Source organism: Eulemur rufifrons, chromosome 6 (assembly GCF_041146395.1).
Source record: "Eulemur rufifrons isolate Redbay chromosome 6, OSU_ERuf_1, whole genome shotgun sequence".
Lineage (NCBI taxonomy): Eukaryota > Metazoa > Chordata > Mammalia > Primates > Lemuridae > Eulemur > Eulemur rufifrons.
In genome coordinates this window covers 33,422,182-33,440,412 of record NC_090988.1, presented here as the reverse complement: position 1 = coordinate 33,440,412, position 18,231 = coordinate 33,422,182, and positions in this window count along the sequence as shown.

Sequence of the window (18,231 nt, the reverse complement as noted above, 5' to 3'; positions counted from 1 at the left end):
TTGGGGCAAGTTTCCTGCAGAAACCAAAACTGATATGCTTCATTATACAAGTTGATTTTCTCAGCAAGAAGCTCATAGAGAAGAGTGAGGTCTATATAGGCTACATCTGCTTATAGAAAATAATTTGTATAAATCTGATATTCAAGATTATAAGTATATTTGCCCTTATTTATAAAACATGATCTGTAATATAAACTTTTACCTTAAAAAAGTAAAACATTTTTTTCTCTTCTTGATTTATGTCTTATTTTGTATTTGTTTTATATGTAAGTAGGAAAAAGAAGGATTTGTAGACCAGTTCTCTCAAACCCTTACTAAAACCCATTCTAAGGATTTTTGTTACTTTTCTTCTAGAAATTATTAATTGATGATTGAATATTTGAATTTGAATTTTCTCTCTCTCTTCCTTTCCTTCCACTCCTTAATTTAAACATATATAAAATGCAGTTATAAATAGCAATGTTATAATATATATTTTGGGGATGTTTTATTTGAATTATACTTAAGTTTTTATTCTGTCAGTACATGACATAATTGAACTTTCTGGATTCTTTTTTGGAGTGGGGACATGAGACTAGTTATGATCAATGAATTGGGAATAAAAGTGATACACATCACATCCAGGACAGAGTGTTAAAAATCAGTTCAAGGACCCCTGACACTCTTCCCTCAGACAAAACCTGGCAACATTATAGTTATTGACTCTGTGCCAGCCAAGTTATAAGAATGATGCCAAACAGAGCTTTTACAAGCATACAATGGACATGTAACATGAATAAAAAATAAAATGTGTTGTTTTAAGTCATCAGAATTGACACAGAGATTGGCACCTAGATGTGGGGTGAAACTGTAATTACAAACATCAAACATATGTAGGAGCCAGGAGGCAAGAAAACTGATGTTGATGATTGAAATGATGATGATCTACAACATGCAATAGAAATTCTTGAAAAAATTATTGCCTGTCATAAGTTAGAAGGCAGATAATATACCTGTTCAATTTGTAGCTTTAATGGAAGAGTTTGAAACATCAAATATTAATAGGAAATGTTGCCTTCTATTAGCTATATTTGACATCTGTTGATCAAGAAAAATATTAGCTCTGAAAAATGCATAGTTTATAAATAGAAATGAATGAAAGGAAATAATTAAGTCTGATAATTCTGAAATTTGCAGTATTGGATTAGGCAGTTGCTTTTCATCCCCAACCTACACAGTATAAAACTGAGGATATCTTTCAATGTATGAAGAAACATATAGGGAAATAGTAAACAATTAAAAGATGTGTTTAAATAATTGAGTTGACAAAATGTTGAAAATAGAGGTTAAGTTAGGTGGGGCATTCACTAAGTTTGACAACCTGAAGATTACTGATGATTTTAGCATGAGTGAAGGGGTGTGATAGGTTAGAGGGAGTTGAAGAGTGACTCAGTTTGAGAACCTTGGATATGAAAGGGAATTGAAAACTATCAGTCATGGGAAAAGAATGGGCAAATATGATAGTTAATATGAAATTACTGAGTATGACTGAATGCTGATGAGAAAGATCCCATTAAGCAAGAGATTATAAAAACAAAAAGGAAAGAGAAGAACACTTATTCAGCTAATTCTCTGAGCAGGTAAAAGAAAGACAAGATCCAAAATATATGTGAATAGAATGGCCTTTTACAGGGGGAAGAAAATTTCTGTTTTATTACATGTAAAGTATGGTTTCAGATGAAGGTAAGATTATGATATTATCTGTACATTAGAAGAAAGAATTAATATATTTTTAATAGATAATGAACTAGATATAGATATGAAATAGATATAGAACAAAAAAGTCTTTTGCTAATGAGCTGACTTCTTTTACTAACATAATGAACCACTATCTAATTTGAAAATTCTTTTATACAAACATTTAGAAATATTGCATTCAACAAAATAAGCATCCTTTTAAATCAGTAGCTGAATTTGTGAGAATGAGGGTAAATACTCAAGTGCCAAAGAAATAAAAAATAAAATAAATAAGAGAATGAAAGTAGGCAAAATTCTAACATGAAGTGAAGGCACTGATATATCCACAGCATACGACAGTCACAGAACATAGAACTTTCAGCTTTAATGTCCCTGTAGGGAACGGGTCACAAACACAAAGCAGAGAGAAAGAATTGAAATTCCCTCAAAAGTCTGAAATGCATGATAGGTTTCATGAACAAATCAAAGGCATTTCCAAAGAAAAACATATCCCAAAAAATTAAAATGTTTTTTAAAAAAACCCAAAAGAACATCTAAAAGAAACATAAAACTGAGTCAAAGGCAATCAGGGTCTTAGTATGACTCCATTGTGCAGTGCTTAAGGTAGAGCCTGCGTTCCATCAGTGGGAGCTGAGCAGAAGAAAGGAATCCCCATTTCAGGACCACACTTGCCTGGAAATGATGCTCAACAACAGGCAACTAGGGGTAGGATGAGAAATGCTGACATTTTGCTCCTCTGAGGAAGAAAACTGGAGGGACCAAAAGCTATGTGTTCTTAGTTGCATCATTTTCAAGTGGAGTTTTGACTTCACTAAGATGGAATGGAGTAGAGGAGTGATGTTAGTTCAAATACCACAGTCTCAATTTTCTTACCAAATTTTCAGAGATATTCTTAATCAGATAATTCTTCATTTACTTAGGACCATGTCCAGAGGCTTTATACGTTTTTTTTAGCTTTATGGAGCTCTTTACTCTGTCATGCCAGAAGTCAATATTGGTAAAATTATTTTAGAGTTATAAGGAGAGAGTTTTTCTTTTCCTTTACAGATATAATAAAATATATCTATATAATAAAAAATAGCATTTGCTTTTAGTGTAAGGACAGACCAAAAGACCAACAATTCCCCACAGAAAGCTCTGAAACAGACTCAGGTATATATGAGGGCACACTCTGCGGAAGTGTAGTATTACAAACTCAAGTTAGTAACAAGTTAGTAATTACTTGTAATTACTTGTTACAAGTATTACAAGTTAGTAATAACAAGTTAGTAATTACTTGTAACCCAGTGGTAAAACATGTAAAATAATGTTAGAGATCTTCCTTACAACATAAATACTCATATTTTGGGTTAATGTTAATGCTAAAATATGAGTAATGTTTTTTGAACTGGTAGAAAATAGAAGTGAGTTCTAAGGGAAAAATCCATTTTTGTCAGCAGAAAAGAAAATACTGAACAGAAATAATAAAAATTCCAAAAGTATTTAACATTAAAACAATCACATATAAAATTTGTCACATATGTATCGGACACATTTTGACATTCTTAATACATAAAAGAAAATTTATAAATTAATGAGAAAATAAGGAATAACACATTAGAAAAACATGCTAAGTATATAGTGCGAAACATAATAGAAACAATCCTATGTTGTTTAGGATTATGTTTGAGAAAATGTGACAAAGCATAAGAATAGTGACTTAAATAAAATAGTTTACTTTCCTCACACACAAAAAAAATATTTAGACAAAGACAGTCCAGAATTGATGTGATGCTTATGCTTTCAAAAGTCCTAAGATGTCGCTGTATTATATGTTGCTGTATTATAAAATGTCCATTCTTGGAGTAATTCCTGGTCCTAAATGGATGGCTTTTCTAATTTAGATCTCTATTAGTTCATCAAATATATCTGTTAGGTATACAGCAAGGGACCTCTGGCCCCTTCTGGGGACAAAGGTGTAGACCTTGAGCAATTGCTACATCTGGGGGAGGAGAGAATGCCCTATGAACGTGCCAATCAGAACTTAGCATGCCAACAGCAAAAATTGCAGAGGATTCTCTAGCCTACGGGCCAAGCAACACAGGTACAATGGGGTCTGGAAGGAGACCCAGGACAACCTATGGCTAATCATTATGTCATTAGCTTAAGTCTACATTGTGGTTCTCCCCCCCAAAATGAGCTTTCAGAGAGCTCATGGGAGATCTGCATGTGTAGTAAAACTCAGGTTATATAACTCCCAACTGTTCATCAAAGTGGTTCAAGGGTGACATCTGAACCATGAGGAGGGCTGAATCTGGACATCAGAAAACAAGACCGCAGACCATAACCAAGGCCTTTTTGTTACCACAAGGGACCTGTTCATCATCTGTGGCAAATGTATCTTGCTCTTGCCCTGTAAACCTATATCTTGCTCTTGCTTTATAATCCTATCTTTCTCTCCCCAATGAACCTCATTTTGTGCTTCCCTTACCTTCGGTGTGATTGGTCGTTCTTCAGCCAAGAGCACACCAAGAACCCACATCAGACTGCTGACCTGACATATCAAGCCCTTTCCTGAGTAAATATACTTGCATATGCTATAACATCTTCCTGAAGCAATCCCACTACTACCACCATCACCATTGTCTCTCCAACATTCATCATCATCGCTTTTTACATCTGTTTCCTTCTCATTCTTCAGGGTTCATTTTGACCACCTAAAACACAGATGCATTCATTTCATTCACTTTCTATTCATCTGTTTCAGTCTTAGCACTTAGCATACTTTTCAATAACTATTTTGGGACTATTTTTCAAGTCTATTTTATAGTACAGACAGGCAGGAATTATAGCTGACATAATCACTCTTAAAACCCTAGCATGTGCATATTTTGACAATAGGAATGGAGCAACCTAACATTTTCAAATAGTGGAGAGAATAGGTAGCATTTGCAGATCAACTGGATGAAATATTTGACAGAATATGCTTTAAAAAGTACTTGAGATTAGCACAAGTGAATATAAACACAGGAAAAGACACCACAGACTAAAAAAACTTATTTGCCAGACAAGTCAAAAGAATTAACTTTCACAATATAAAAAAGAACATCTATAAATCTATATGGTAATTAAAAATAAATATAGACAAATTATAGGAATAGATAATCCACATAAGAAAAAAATCAAATGTCAATTATTCTCTGAAAATATACCAAATCTTATTACTAAATACAATTTAAAAATTTTTAAATGAAAATGTTGGAGCTCAGAAACTGATACCCCAAAATATGGTGTTTTGACGTATTTAAGAAGCCTCAAAGTCTCTGACCACTCCCCCTACCCACTTTATCTCCCAAACAATTTAAATATCCCTTATCTTCCTAGGATCCAGACCCTCAAGAAGAACAATTATCTTTCCTTCCCCTCTCTGTAAGACCAAAAACGTAAGCACATCTAAACAGATAATTTCACTGTGAAAGAGAACTGTTAATATTAATATTTACAAGCTAACATCTGTTCCTGGATCCATTCTTTCTCCCCAGCAATCCTTTATTACCTCTCAATAGAATTTCTATTATGTCTAATGTCCTTGCACTGCAATATGAATGTCATCCTTTAGTACTTTCTTTTCTTTTCTTTTCTTTTCTTTCTTTCTTTCTTTCTTTCTTTCTTTCTTTCTTTCTTTCTTTCTTTCTTTCTTTTTGTAGGACAGGCCTAGTGGTAATGAACTCCCATAGCTTTTACTTATCTGGGAAATGTCTTAATTTCTACTTCATTTTTGAAGGCAGTTTTGTCATATATAGAATTCCCAGTTGACAGTTTTTTTGTTTTGTTTTGTGTTGTGTTTTCTTTCAGTGATTCACATACATCTTTCTATTGTCTTCTGGTTTCAAAGCTTTCTGCTGAGAAATCAGCTCATAATATTACTAAGAATCCTTTGTACATGGCAAGCCACTTTTCTCTCGCTAGTTTCAGGATTCTCTCTCTGTTAGTCTTTTGGTATTAAGAGTTTGTTTATGATGTATCTCAGTGTGGGTCTCTTTGGATTTACCTTACTTTGGGTTTGTTGGGCTTCATAGATTTGTATAATAGATTCATAGTTTTCAACAAATTTGGGAAGTTTTTGGCTTTTATTTCTTCATATAGTCTTTTGCTCACTTTTACTTTCTATTCTCCTATGGGACTACCATATGTGTATATTGTGTCCCTTAAGTCCTCTAGGCTCTGTTCACTATTCTTTATTCTTTTTTCTTTCTGCTCCTCAAACTTGATAATTTAAAATGCCTGGTTTTACATTCACTGCTTCTTTGTTCTGACTACTCAAGTCTGCTGTTAAAGGCTCTAAAGAATTTCTCAATTAAATTATCTTACTTTTCAGCTCCAGATTTTATATATGGTTACTTTTTATAATTTTTCTTTTTGTTGATATTCTCATTTTGTTTGTATATTTTTTTCCTGATTACCTTTGGTTCTTTGTCCATATTTTCCGTTTGCTCTTTAAATATACTTAAGACAGTTATTTTAGAGTATTTATCTAGCAAGTCTGATTCCTGTGGTTCCTTATGGGTGCTTCTTGTCATTTTATTTTATTCCTTTGAATTGACCATATTTTCCTATTTGTTTGTATGTCTTATTATTTTTGGTTGAAAACTGAGAATTTTTTTAAAAATCATGTTTACCAGTCTTTGCAGACTTGGTTTGTGCCACAACAATCCTTTAATCAGCTTAGCGTGTTTTCAGCCTAGATTATGGCTCAGTGCAAGCTTAATATCTTCTCAGGTCTTTTCTAAGCATGTGTCTTTCCTGGTCCTGTGTGTGGCTGTCTTTGTGTTGCTGTAAAGAGTTCCTGAGGCTGGGTAATTTATAAAGAAAAGATGTTTATTTGGCTCATGATTCAGATTACTGGAAGACTGGGCATCTGGTGAAAGCTTCACATTGGTTCCAGTCATGTCAGAAGAATGGGAGCTAATGTGTGCAGAGATCATATGGCGAGAAAGGAAGCAAGAGAGAGAGGGGGATCATTCCTGGCTGTTTAACAACCAGCTTTCTTGGTAACTAATAGATTAAGAATGGACTCACCTCCTTCTTCAAGAGAGGGAATTAATATATTCATGAGGAATCTTCCCTCATTACCCAATCACCTCCCATTAGGCCCTGCCTCCAGCATTGATAATCAAGTTTCAACATGAGATTTGGAGGGAACAAATATTTAAACTATAGCATTCTGCCTCTAGTCCCCAAATTTCATGTGCTTCTCACATTGCAAAATGCAATCATTCCTTTACAGTAGTCCCCAAAAGTCTTAATTTGTTCCAGCATCAACTCAAAAGTCCAAAGTCTCATCCAAGACTCAAGACAAGTTCCTTACAGCTGTGAGACTATAAAATCACAACCAATTGATTTATTTCCAAACTGAAATGGTTGTACAGATATTGGGTAAATATTCTCATTTCAAAAGAGAGAATTTGGTCAAAAGAAAGAAGTGACTCAGCAGGGCAGACGTTAAATCTTAATGCTTCAAAATAATCTATGACTCTATTACCCACACCTAGGTACACTGGTGCAGGAGGTGGGCTCCCAAGGCCTTCAGAAGCCCCACTTCCATGGGTCTGGGATATTCTCATGAGTTGGAGTTGAATGCTGTGGCTTTTTCAGGCTGAGGTGGCATGCTGCCAGTGGCTCTATAATTCTCAGGGCATCGGCCCTGCCCCAACAGCTTCATTAGGTACTGCCCTAAGAGGTTCTCTGTGGTGGCTCTGCCCCTGTGGCAGGCTTCTGCCTGGACACTCAAGCTTTCCAATACATCCTCTGAAATCTAGGTGACAGCTTCCAAACTTCCAGTCCTCTTGCATCCTGAGTGCCTACAGACTTATTTCTTGTGCCCTCTGGAACAGTGACCCAAGCAGTACCTAGAGCCCTTTGAGCTGATTCTGGAGCCAGCACAACTGGGATTCAGGGAGCAATGTCTCAGGCCTGTCCCCTAAAACTATTCTATGCTCTTAGTCTTCTAGGCCTGTGATTGGAAGGGCTGTCCCAAAGACTTCTGAAATGGTATTGGGGCTTTTTTCCCCCACTGTCTTAACTATTAGTACCTGGTGTTCTTTTGGCGCACTCATCATGTAGTTATACCCCCATCCCCTCCCCCCTCCCCCCACCTCAGTCTGATATCCAATTGGTATCATTCCCAAATGTGCATTTAGGTGATGATCAGGGAAACCAATTTTCTGGTGAGTACATGTGATGCTTGTTTTTCCATTCTTGGGATACTTCACTTAATATAATGGGTTCCAACTCTCTCCAGGAGAACCAAAGAGATGTATCACCGTTATTTCTTATAGCTGAGTAATACTCCATGGTATACATATATCACAATTTACTAATCCATTCATGAATTTATGGGCATTTGGGTTGTTTCCACATCTTTGCAATTGTGAATTGAACAGCACATTTTGATTCCTCTCCTGAAAATGGTCTTTCTCTGCCAAATAGTTGGGTTGCAAATATTTCATGTTTTTATGCTCTTATTCCCTTTTAAGTATAATTTTCACCTTTACTTATTCCTTTTCTGCTGTATCTGATCACAAACTGTTAACAGTAGCCATGCCATTTCTCAAACACTTTGCTGCTTCAAAAATTCAATTTTAATGTGCCACTAAATCTTTAACCCAAGATATTAACATCTTTTAATTGTGTGTGTGAAATTCTCTGGAACCACATGTGAAATGTTCTCAGAAAATGTAAGGAAACTTAAATAAAACAAAAATGATGTATTTTATTTATTTTTCTCCATACACAGTATTTTATTCATAGGTGGGTAAAAGGAGTATAAAATATTTAAGCCTAAGGCCATTCATATATTTGCAAGAGATTTGAACACAGTAAGTGTAAATCTTCTCAATCAAAATATTTAGTACCAGATGACTACTCCTTGGAAAGTAATTGCTTAAGGGGGAAAGCATTTTCAGTCTCTCTGTCACATATAGAAATCAGTTTGGGAAATTTAGTAAAGACGTAAGGTCCAAAAAAGCTAAAGTAGTAGCACTTCAGTGTGCTGCTCACAAATATAGTGGCTTATTTTACTGAATTTACCTTTATTATGCATTCACCAACTTCTTCAATTATTTTAATTACAAGAAAAATTAGAGATGACATTAGGCTTCTATCCTAAAGATGTTTTTTGTGTGCAGTTTTGTATACGGTTTATGTTCTTGACACTTCTGAATAATTTCTATAGTTCCTTTTGTCTTCTTTCATGTAAATAAACCTTGTGATTTTGTTTTTCAAATAGCATACAATGTCTGCACATGTATTACACTATTAATAAATTAACAGAAAAGGGAATTTATAACTAAACCTAATCTACTTAACAATGCTATCAATTAGGAAAACACATTGATTGGAAAGATCAATAACATTCCTATTCGTTGGCACAAATTCAGTATGTCTTCAAGATCTAATAAAGATGCCCTGCCAGTGTCTTTTTTCTCCCGGTGGAAAATAATATTTATTTATTTAAAGAAAAAGAGAAAGAAAGCTGTTTTAATAAAGTAATCCCAAGAGAATGGGGTAAATATATATTCTGTTTATTTGATATTCAGTCAAACTCAGGTAATATTTCCATTCTCCAATATTTTATTTAATTTCCTTCTGACCCTCACTTGCACTCTACTGTATATTTCATTTCAAACTCAGTTAAATAAATAAGTCAAATTCTCTTAGCCTATGAGTTTCATAGCTATTCTTTGCTGCCAGTAAATCTTACTTTTTATTTTCACTTGTCAGATCAGGCCCATAATCAGGAACTAGGAAACAGGGTTCTGCCCCTTCTTGGGATTATCAGTAATTTTTCATCTACAATTAGGTATGAATTATTAAGATAGCTGCTGGTTGAGAAAATAAAACTATTTCAAATGTGATGTTGCAATGGGTTGGAACAACTGAACTTCCCATATAGCAAATACAGGGTTGTTTTATATAATGCCTTGCAAACGAACTCTAATGACAATGAAAATTTAAAAGAAAACCACTTGATGGAAAAGGGAAAGTTTTCATTATAATTTAGAGTTAAAATATAAGAAAAGTACCATACACACTTGACACCATATACAGATGAAGGTCAAGCCAGATCAATTGCCTTTGACTCATTGTGCTGAAGAGGCATTATGAGTACTTATGGCATCTACATCTATAAAGTTTCTATAGGCTCACAGGGTCAGAAGAGGGGAAGAAATATTTGATAAATCATGTAATCCACTGTACAATGCTGTATTTCACATTGCAAACAGACATGCGGACATTCTGTTTTTCATATGTAGGTAGCTACCAAATATTTGTTTCTCACCATCATTCATTTCTTTCCATTCTCTTTGTCAAATATTGAATATTAATTTAGTGTCATCATGCACTGAAGAAAGCTTTTCAATAAGAACAAAAACCTATTTCTGTATGATATCTCCATGTAACCTAAATATTAGTATAATACACTATATTATTTTAAATATTAATTATATAAAAGGAGACAATGTATATGTTTTTCCAAATTTTGTATAATATATGTCTCAAAACAGATGTGTTGAATTAATCACAAAACCAAAAAGCGTTGAGCCTCTTCTAGTGTAAGTTAACAGGAACTCAAGTGTCTTCTCTCTTGATTTTTAGACATCAAATTGTACAATGTTTAACGTAATGATAAACAATAGAAGAGATTCTAATTATTCATGAATGAAATACGGTACATCAAATAGAGACAGGGAAATTAAATTTTATATTATATGTATATACACACATATGCACATAAATGTTTTCAATACTTTTTACAAGGGCAAACTGATAAATGCTTCCTCTTAATTTGTTTGACATTCTTTGGGATGGCTTGTGCTATGTGTTACTTAGTTAAAAAAAAATAGAACAAGTGTTAATATCATCTGTCAATTACTAAATACTTATAGGACTTCATCTAAATGCAGTATATGAATTAACTTATTTACCCTTCACAGCAAATCTGTGAGGTAGGTGCTATAATTACCATGTCTGAAGATATAGAGAAAGAAGAGGTATGGGAAAGTTAAGGCCCTCACTCAGGGTGACAGATCAGGGAGTGGCAGGACAACATTTGAAGTTAGGCAACATGGTATCAGTGACTGCTGTCTTTTGTATTGAGATAGGTTGCTTTATTCAAAAGAAATAGAAAAAAATTCCAAAGATATGTGTACATTTAAGATCTTTACACATGTGTTATGGGCTGAATTGTATCCCTTGCAAATTCATATGTTGAAGTTGTAACCCTCAGTATCACAGCAGGTGACTGCATTTGGAGATCAACCCTTTAAAGAAGTAATTAGGTAAAATGAGATCATATGGGTATTCCCTAATTTAATATGACTGGTATCCTTATAAGCAAATGAAATTAGAGACAACACCAGAAGTACACATGCCCAGAGAAAAGCATGAATGTGGTTATTTGCAAGTCAAGGAGAAAGGCCTCAGAAGAAACCAAACTTGCCAACACCTTGATCTTGGAATTCTAGAAATGTGAGAAAATATACTTCTGTTGTTTAAGCCACCCAGTCTGTGATATTTTGTTGTTGTAGTCCTAGTAAATTTTTAAACCTGTGTCTACTAACATTTTATCTACAGAAAAATATACAGATAACACAAGCATAATGATACCTGCTAAACTACAGAAAATGGGGCTGAGAAATACTTTTAAGTGATCTATTGGTACTAATTAAAAATAAAATAAATAACAATTAAATAATTAGCAAGTCCATTGTCAATGACTCACCCTGTTAGACATCAACACTCCTCTTACAGGATAAATACACATTTATTTAGATTTATCAAATAGTAATTACAAATTCAAAAGGGCAAAAAGGACTTCAGTAAAATTTGGGTAAATAGGAAAAAAAATTCCACTATATACATTCCTCCTGAGTGATTATTAAAAATATAAAAAATTATTTCAGTGTGTAGCTGGGCAAGAAAATAAATCTTGACAAAATTTGTCTGAATTTAAAATGTCTAATGTTTAATGAGTGCTCAGTATATATCACCTAATGCACTAATGTTTTACAAAAGTTTTCTCACTTATTCTTCACAATCGTGTAGAAATGGTATTATTATTTCCATTTTGAAAATTTTACCTATTTCTCAAACCAAGGTTTAAAAGTTGAAGGTAAAGTTTGTTGTTTTGTTGTATTTGCTTTTGGGATCTTACCCATAAATTGTTTGTCTAGGCCAATGTCTAGAAGAATTTTTCCTATGTTTTCTTCTAGAATTTTTATGATTTCAGGTGTTACATTTAAGTCTTTATACATCTTGGTTAATTTTTGCACATGGTGAGAGATAGGGATCCAGTTTCCTTCTTTTACATATGGCTATCCAGTTTTCCCAGCATTATTTACTGAATAGGCGGTCTTTCCCCACAGTTTGTTTTTGTCTGCTTTGTCAAAAATCAGTTGGTTATAGCTATATTGTTTTATTGCTCAATTTTCTATTCTGTTTCATGGGTCTATGTGTCTACCTTTATACCAGTACCATGCTATTTTGTTTACTATAGCCTTGTAGTATAATTTGAAGTCAGGAAATGTGATGCCTCTAGATTTGTTCTTTCTGCATAGGATTACTTTGGCTATTTGGGCTCTTTTTAATCTTCTGAGCCATTTTAAAGTTCTGTAGGGACAGAGTTTAATTTGTGTACTTTTATCCAATGGAGATGCAACTAGGTTCTATTCAATGAAACAGATAACCCCAAAGAGTACAGTTTCTGGCACTATTGGACATTAATCAGTTTTATATATAACTCAGCACTTTATTAGTAACCATATTGTTTTCCTTATCAATTAATAATTTGAATTAAATCTTTGATAGATATTCATTTTAATTTGCATGTGAATCATGGTTTTACATTTTTGATAATTATATTTTTAACAGTTGTACTTTTCTGGTGCTTGATTTAAAAAAAAAATTACGTTATAATTATGATCCATCTGTAGCCATCATTTTGAGTTTTACCTGGAGATACACTGTTTAATTTTGTAAAACATTCAAATGAATTCCATAATTTAAGAAATTAAAAAAATAAAAACATGCAGCATAATGTCAGTGATTATTGAAAAAGGAGAAAGAGAAACTTACTATCTACTGAAATATAAGGACAGTCAATTATTTTCTTTTTTTTCCTATTTTTTCCCTTTTGTGAGGAGAGGAAAAATTTTGAATCATCAGACTACTATATTAAAGTGTATTTCAGAAGCTTTCTATAAAATTATATGATTTTAGTAAGTTGTAGTCCATAACATAACAACCAAAACTCAGTTTTAACAGTTTGAACATAAACTTAAGAAAATTATAGTCCATGATAAATTTAAATTTTCTTAAGATTAACCTAATATCTGGACATAAAAGACACCTGAAGATTATTGTTCAAAATTAATTCTTATTTGGAAGAGAGATCCTTTTAAATTATACGTTTTCTAGTGTAATTTAGTCATAAAAATATTTTAAAATAATTTATATATCCCTTTTCAAAAATATTCTTCATTAAAAGGAGAAGATTGTTAGAAAATTAGAGGAAAAAAGTGAAGTATTTAAATGGAAGTTTATATTGTCTTTGGAAATAGAATAAGATTGTCTCATGCTAAACTTTTCAACCTTAAGGATTTCAGCACTGTACCTACTCAGAGTCGCATAACTCGGCTGGAGAACAGCTTCTAAGGATGATGATGCCACATTTCTGTGTGTTTACCGTGGACATTAAAAGATAATGAGCCTATAATCCTAGCACTCTGGGAGGCTGAGGCGGGAGGATCGCTCGAGGTCAGGAGTTCGAGACCAGCCTGAGCAAGAGCAAGACCCCATCTCTACTAAAAATAGAAAGAAATTATCTGACCAACTAAAAATATATATAGAAAAAATTAGCCGGGCATGGTGGCGCATGCCTGTAGTCCCAGCTACTCAGGAGGCTGAGGCAGGAGGATCGCTTAAGCCCAGGAGTTTGAGGTTGCTGTGAGCTAGGCTGACACCACAGCAATCACTCTAGCCCGGGCAACAGAGCGAGACTCTGTCTCAAAACAAACAAACAAACAAAAAATGATAATGAGAGCAGCCAGTCTCATCAGTTGTGGCCATGGAACGTAAATTCTTCCCCTTGAGCTAAGGATAAATCGGATCTTGGAATCAATGCTGCATTGCCCTCCTCACCAAATAGCTCCTTACCTGGCCCTTTGAACCTTTCTGTTTAAAGGAAAGGACCACTCCCTTTTTATGATGGGAGGAGGCTCTGGGGGGACAAGTGGAGGTGAAATATCAGTAATTCTCTGCTTAGGAAATAATGAACTATCAAATATTATATTCTTAATTGAAACAGTTTCATCAGGTAAAAATGGAGGGAAAGATTGGTATTGATATAAGGAAGCATTCTTTCATGAAAAATGAGAAAAGAGGTTGTTTTTACTTAGGCTTCTGGCACGTGAGATCCTATGTAGTAAATAGTCCTTTCCATACCTCAGAGAAACTACTGGTATCTAAGACTGAAATGAAAAAGTGCCCCTAATTAAACAAATATTTAAAACTTAAGAAAATAAAGGTCACTAAAAAGTAGTATAGCTTGCACAGTGGAACCATTGCTGAGTGACCAGGTCATGAACCCGTATCTCAAAACTTCTTGTACTCTGTTCAATTCCTACTTCATATTTGATTTCAGAGGTTGTTCTTAGCCACCAGAGGAGATAACTTATACAGTGCTCTTCTGTTCATGAACCTGTGCTTATATAAAGCTTAAAATCAGTAAATGAGATCTCATCTCCTGACTTATATTACAACCTGAAATAAATGATTAAATATTTTATCATAAATAGTAGGAGTGTTATTAATTATTTCCTCTTAGAAACCCATTAAAATGCAATTAGTGTGAACTAATGTGGACAACTTGCTGTCATTCTAAAACTGTAGGAAATTATATGTTTTTTATTATTTCAAAAATCTTGAAAATTATCAATTATAAGTGCACTTAAATAAATGTGTACCTTTTCAGTGTCTAATGGCTGAAACTTATGGGGATCTAAATTGGGCATTTTGGTCCTGTGGGTCAGTTAGAACACTACAAAAAAAAATGTGAGAAAAAGGAAAGTAAGAATTACAGAGAATTTGTAAATTGTAGAGCTTAATTATCTCCCAAAATATTTCAGTAATAATGAGAGTGAAGGAACTATGGCTATCTTGCAGTTTATTTTTTTCATTCATTAAACAGATGGTATCATTCTGAGGTAATTATAAACTAGAGTATATTTGACCAATTAACGATATAGTTCAAACAACAATCTTTGGACTGTTGGCAAAAATTAAGCTTAAGATATTCATTGACAAATTTCACTTGATTGCAGTTGGTTTATTTACCAAATTCCACAGGTATGAAAAGCAGGACAGATAGGATATAGGCTCAGAGTCAAACAAATCTAGCTTCGAATTAGAGCTCCAGAATTACCTGCCTTTATGAGTGTGCAATCTGGTAGGGATTTTAAGGGTGATCAAGCTAAAACTCTACACTTCACAGATACAGAAGCCAAATACAAAATGTGAGCTGCAATGCCCAAAGTTACACAGTCACAAGAATACCATAAGCTCTCCATCAACACTAAAAAAGAAAAAAATGAAGTTTAGTCCTGCTGGGACAAACTGTCTTGTACTATGCTGCACTGAAGCTTATGTTAACTCAGCCCCACTGAGGAAATATCAGTGCAGTAATAAATTTAACTACCTACACCTACACATTTAAGCACCTTCATACCTAAGTTTGTTTTTCAGAAGAACTCTAAAAACATATTAATAAAATGGAAATATCCATATCAGTTTGGACACCAGATATGATGGTCATAATTTTTCAGAAGGCTCAAGAAAATTGGCCTGAAAAATTTACTAACCTGAAAATAAATCACCATAATAGAAGAAAACCCTATAAGAGCATAAGTGGAGTTGACATGCAGCAAAACTCCATGAAAACCTCCTAGCCGAAATCAGCAAGGGTCCAAAAAAAAGGAAAGACAGGGGCCAGCCATGTTCTGATTACCAGTTCTACAAATCTATGTATTAGAATCCTTATTCTTTACCTTCCCTCTGTTTCTGTAGATGCAGTATCTGTACATCTGTCTAAGGACAACCCCTTCATTGTGATTTGTATAACATTTTGTCTCAGGCTTAATCATGCACTGATATCGTCACTCAATTGTTTTCGCTCATTTCTGTTTCATTAATTATTTTAAATCTACCTAACAGTTCCTATCAGTATAAGTATATGCTGTAATATTCCCTATCTTAAAAAAATGAAATTAAAACCAAAGTAAAATATTCCAAGCAATAAAGCAAAGTAAAACATCAGACAAACCTCAACCTCTCATAGAAATGCAATCACAAAAATGATAGTTAAAACATCAAAAGCAAGAAAACAACCTTTTTTAAAAAGCATTTTTAAACTGTAGGAAAAGGAAGATATTCATTGGAGTTTAGAAATAACAAGAAAGCAAGAATCCCTATGGAATAACCTAGTGTTGAAGCCAGTTTCTCATATATTTTTCTTTGGGGTATCTGCCAATCATTGTTGGCCCAGAGACATTTTTTAAACTAGCTAAGAACTTGGACATGCTATAAAGTCTAGGCGGGAGATTTGGAGGGCAGCTAAGAAACCTAAAGCTGAGATTCTAGAAATTTAATATAGACAACTTATGTTAAGGAAAGGAAATAAAGAAATTGCCATTACTTGCATATTGTATGATTATATAAATATAGAAAAGCAAAGTGACTACAGGATCAAGTTATTATAATTAATGACAAAGTTTAGCAATTTTGTAGAATAAAAGATTATTTCCAAATTGTAATGGAATTTCTGTATTTCTGAAATCTGGCAACAATTAAGAAACACACAAACTTTAAAACATTAAAATATTTTATATACATCTATAACCCCCCAGTAGAAAGTAGGTATACTTTATATATATACATGTATATGTGTATGTGTGTGTGTAGATATACATCTATGTGTGTGTGTGTGTGTATATTTGTGTATATATACTTTTAAATATACACACTTTAAAATAGCAATAAAAGTGAGTGGCACATAAGCATATATTTAAAAACCTAGCAAATATATGTTAAACATTGCAAAACTATTTTAAAATAAAAAATCTTAAAAAGGAAGAGATGCGATGTTCATAGAGTAAAAAACACAGTATCATCAAAATAGAATTGCTATTTTCTATATGTCAAAAGAATGTATAAATTTAATGCAGTTTCAAACAAACTACCATTTTGTTTTATAGAACTAGACAATTTGATTTTAAAATTGATATCAAATATTAACATTTCAAAGTACTCTTAAAGATGAACCAAGAGGGAAAAATAGCTCTAATAGATATAAATGTTTTTATTATAGAGTCATGTTAATTAAGATAATGTGCTACTGATGAAGCAATAAACGGAAGACTACGTAGAATAGATGTGGATTCCAGAAGTTTAGTGTGTGTGTCTGTGTGTGACATATTTTGATATATTTAAATCAGAGAAGTCCACATCCCATTAGTGGTGAAAGATAAAGTAGTCAATAAATTATGATGAGGCACTTTTTTTTTACTTACATGGAAAAGGATCATGAGAATCATTACTTTAACCAAAATATAAAACTACATTTCTGAATAATCAAATTCTTACCTGTGGTAGCAACATTTTTAAATATTTAGAAAAATTATAGAAAAAATATTTTGATGTTAAGATAGGAAAATATTTTTAAGAAGACAATAAAGAATATATGACAAAAAAAGATAGCTAAATTTAAATACATTAAATAGAAGAATTTATTTTATTAAAACACACTATAAAGAGAATGAATGATAAAGGTGCAAGCCAAGAGAAGATATTTACAAAAAATGAAACTTATAAAGAATTACCATCTAGGGCCGGGCGCGGTGGCTCACGCCTGTAATCCTAGCACTCTGGGAGGCCGAGGTGGGCGGATCGTTTGAGCTCAGGAGTTCGAGACCAGCCTGAGCAAGAGCGAGACCCCATCTCTACTAAAAATAGAAAGAAATTATATGGACAGCTAAAAATATATATAGAAAAAATTAGCCGGGCATGGTGGCGCATGCCTGTAGTCCCAGCTACTCAGGAGGCTGAGGCAATAGGATCGCTTGAGCCCAGGAGTTTGAGGTTGGTGTGAGCTAGGCTGACGCCACGGCACTCACTCTAGCCCGGGCAACAAAGTGAGACTCTGTCCAAAAAAAAAAAAAAAAAGAATTACCATCTAGAATACACAAAGAAATTTCACAAATTGATAAGAATCATACAAATACCACAACAATAAAATGGTCAAAAGAAAGAAATAAGGATTTTCAGAATAAGAAACAAAGAATAATACACAGATTAAATGATGATCAACCTTACTGTTAACCAGGAAATACAAAATAAAATTATAATAAGATAACATCAAATCCAAGCAGTTGGTAAAAATTAAACATCAAAATGAAAATG